The following is a 4,202-nucleotide window of genomic DNA, read 5'->3' as shown; positions in this document are numbered from 1 at the left end:
ACCACCAAGAGAGGCATGTGATGAGGAATGGATTGAGGGGTTAGAGTTTATGCAGTAATAAGAGTTTCTAGAAAATCCTACAGAAGTCAGTTGCTGATTAATCTGCTGGAGGACCATACACTTCTGATATATCAGCAGGGCTGGTGGCTGAGGAAAAAAACTGAATATCTAAAGTTTGCCTCCAAATAATATTATTAATGTAATATTCCAATTCCTTTTTTGTTTTTTAACAATGTTTTTTCAGTTATTTTCTTTGTTATTTCTATTGGGATCACAATATTTATGCTAACTCATCACAACTGATTTCAGATCAATACTAACAATTACAGTAAAATAGAGATTCTTTACTCTGGATTATCTCCAGATCCTTCCCCTTCCTTGCTTGTTATTCTCAGATATATCTTCATGTTTATAAGTCAAAATACAAAGTTTCACAATTACTTGATACACTTTATTTTACAATTAGTGTGGAGAAGAAGAAAAAAAAATAGATAATAACAGCTTTAATGTTGACCTCCATAAACATCTTTACTGACATTCTCTGATGTCCTTCTTTTCAGCCTGAAGGACTTCTTTAGTATTTCTTGTATAGCAAATCTAGGAAAAACATTCTCTCTGCCTTATTTTTGTTATTATTATTATTATTTTCATTTTTGAGGGATTTTTTTCTATGTATGCATTTTTTGTTGTTTGTGTGGTTACTGTTTTCCTTTCAGAACTTTGAATATTTTATTTTGTTGCTTTCCAGCCTCCATATTTTCCAATGAAAAGTCAGATTTCATTTTAATGAAGTTACCTTTTTCTGACAAGTGGATGTTTTTCTTTCTAATTTTACAATTTTCCCTTTGTCTTTGACTTTCATTTGGGCATTATAGTCTGTGTTTATTCTTCTTAAGATATGTTAAGTTTTTTGGATTTGTAGATTAATGCTTTTCATCAGATTTAGAAATTTCTTAGATATTCTAATATCATGTGCTTTTCTGCTAATTTCTTCTTTTGAGAGTTCCATTATGGGCAGGTTTGTGTCCCACAACTCTGGGAAGATCTGTTCATTCTTATTCATGTTTAGTTTTTTCTTTTCTTTTTTTCTCAGATTAAACAACTTTAAAAAAAAATACTGGACTCTGTTTTTTTTATTAGATTCTCAATCATCATCTGAAAAGAAAACATTCTAGAGTAACTTCATTAAAACAGCTCTGATAAAGCAAGGTCACTACTATGCACCATAAAACAGGTCAAGAAGTTTTATGTTCATAAAAGCATGATACAGTACTGTCCTACACCTACAATGCTAGAGGATGCAATTAAAAAGGAATTAGTTGAGATTTTATTCTACTTTTCTAGCAAAGGGCTCAAAGAATGGTATGACACAGCTCTGTAAAGAAATATACTTCTTTAGGATTTCTTTTCATTGGCAGCACAGTTCCAAGTACTCACTCTCTTCACGAATATCAACTAAAAACCATTTTAAAAATCCAGGGGAAAATTAAAAAACAAACAAACAAGAAATGAAACAAAAAAACATTAGATTCATACAAAATGACCAAGTGAAAGCAAGCAAGACACAACTTAGCTAACATTTTACCAAATCTGTCATGTTTGAATGGTGAACGCTCCATGGAAGAAAGGAGATGCCAAGTAGCCCTTCGAAGCTTCAGGCACAACCAAGACACAGCATCTGTCCAAACAGAAGCTGTTGTCTAACACTGCTCATTCACTATGTAGAATGAACAATTTTTGTTAATCTGACTTTAAGTTTGCTGTTTTTTTTTGTCTTTTGCCATCTCAAGTTTGCTATTGAATTCTTCTAGTGAAGTTTATATTTTTTCTCTGTAAAATTTCTATTGTTTCTTACTTGTAATTTATATTTCATTACTATTATTTTCTACTTAGTAAGTTTTTTCATTATGCTTTATTTTAGTTTTTTAAAATATTTTTTTAGTTCTTCCAACATATTTTAGTGTTCGATTTGCAGTATTTGCCTTCTAAATGTAACATTCAAGACTCATCAGAGATAATTTTAATCAGATACTTTTCTTCCTGTGTCTGATTATATATTTTTTTTCTTTTTTAAAAATTGTACATTTAAGTTAATACATTGCAGAAACTTTTGATTTCAATTTGTTTCCCTCCAAGGAGTCATTATTCTTGCTACTAATGATGGTTGTATTTCTTTTGTTTGGTCCAGATTCTGTAGAATCTCTTTTCCCTGAAATATATGGCAACTGTTTAGGTTTGTTGTCCCTATATTATTGTTTGAATTTTTAATTCTGATGTGCTAGATATCTGGGTGAGCATATGTTAATGGTCATCTGCTAATTGATTAGTTCAAGTTTATGTTCTTCCAGTGCCATGTAGATATTCTCTGATGCTCCTGAGTACACATGCAGGCTCCTGCATGTGTATGTGTACAACTGCCCCAACCTCTAGGGACATGTGGAGCTCATCAAGACCCAGTACTACTTCATTTCTCTAATTGCCTTATTAAATTTTTGTTACGTCTGCCAGTTTCTTGCTGGTTTCATCTAATATCTCAACACTAGACTAACTGCACTGTTGGATACCATTTTTTCCTTTTGTTTTTCACCACTAAGATCATTATTATTTTAGATACCTACCTCACTTGCCCACACATGATATTTTTCATTTTCTGCTCCAAATTAATCCAGCCAACTCTGGCAGCAAAGGAGCTGGTTTCCATTTGTCCTATTCTGATAGAACTCTCATACTTTTTTTGAGTCTCTTCTGTAAAAAGACTTTTCTATAAAGAGGGTCGCAGTCTCCTCTACATAGCCCTAATTTCATTCATCTACTTCCTGAAGACCCCAACTGTCTTACTGGGTGTTATTAATTCAACATAATAATTGTAGGGTGCTGTAAACATTCAGTCTATAACAGTCAATATCCAGGATTTTGAAGTAGTTGCTCCTGACAATTTTATATAATTTCTATATAGTTTTTTGGAGAAATACTTGGTCAATTTCTTCACTATTGCATCTTAGAAGTTGATTTTTGCTTTTCTGTAATCAGTTATGCACATTCTACACACAGAGAAGCTTCTAAAATGCAAATCTGAAAAAAGCCATTACCATTAACAAAGCAATGCTTTTTACCTGAGTGGCTTTGTATGAACATAGGAATTCAGCAACTCAAGAGCAAGGAAAGAAACACACCAGTTAAAAAACAGGAAAGATTCTGAACTGTTATGCCTCAAAGAAGACATACAAATGGCCAACAAGTATATGAGAAAAAATGTTCTCATCACTAATTATCAGGGAAATGCAAAAAAACATGATGATATGCCACTACATATCTATTTTCTATTAGAATGAGTATGATCAAAAAATAAAAAATAAATAAATGTTTGTGAGGATGTGGAGAAAAGAGAACTATTGCATACTTTGGATATATGGTAATATACTAGTTATGAACAACAGAACAGAGCTTCCTAAAAAAAAAGTGAAAATATAACTATCCTATGATACAGCTGTTCAACTACTGCATATCTATTCAAAGGTATCTGAATACAATGAGATATCTGTACTCCTGTGTCATTGCATCATTGTTGACAGTAGCCAAGAGATGGGTCAACCTATGTGTCCATCAATATGAATGGATAGAGAAAACCTGTTATATATGCACAATGGAATACTATATAGTATTCCATTGAAGAAAATATGTTCATTTGCAATGGCATGAATGAACCTGGAAGATAATACAGTATAAAGTGAAATAATCCTCGCACAGAAGGACAAACATAGCAGGATCTTACTCTTATATTGAGTGTAAAATTCAAATTCACAGAAATAGACTATAAAATGCTCATCAGAGAATGCTTTGAGGGGATTAAGGAGATAATCAAAGGACAAAAAAAATTCAATTAGAAAGAATAATTTCAAGAAATCTATTGTATATCATGGTAAATACAGTAATGACAATATATTGTATATTAAAATTTTCTAGGAAAATAGATTTTAAATGTTCTCACCCCAAACAATTTTAAGTGCATGTTGTAATACATATGGTAAATAGCTTGATTTTGGCAGTCTACAATGTGTACATTATCAAAACATCATATTGTTCACTGTTATGGTTGATACCACGTGTCCCCCCAAAGTCCATGTGTGAGGCACAACACTGCTTGTGAACAATGTAGTAGAGGAGAAATGCCTTCAGGGATATTGCTCTTCCACCTGGCCCAA

Source organism: Callospermophilus lateralis, chromosome 3 (assembly GCF_048772815.1).
Source record: "Callospermophilus lateralis isolate mCalLat2 chromosome 3, mCalLat2.hap1, whole genome shotgun sequence".
Classification (NCBI taxonomy): domain Eukaryota; kingdom Metazoa; phylum Chordata; class Mammalia; order Rodentia; family Sciuridae; genus Callospermophilus; species Callospermophilus lateralis.
This window is presented reverse-complemented; position numbering follows the sequence as displayed.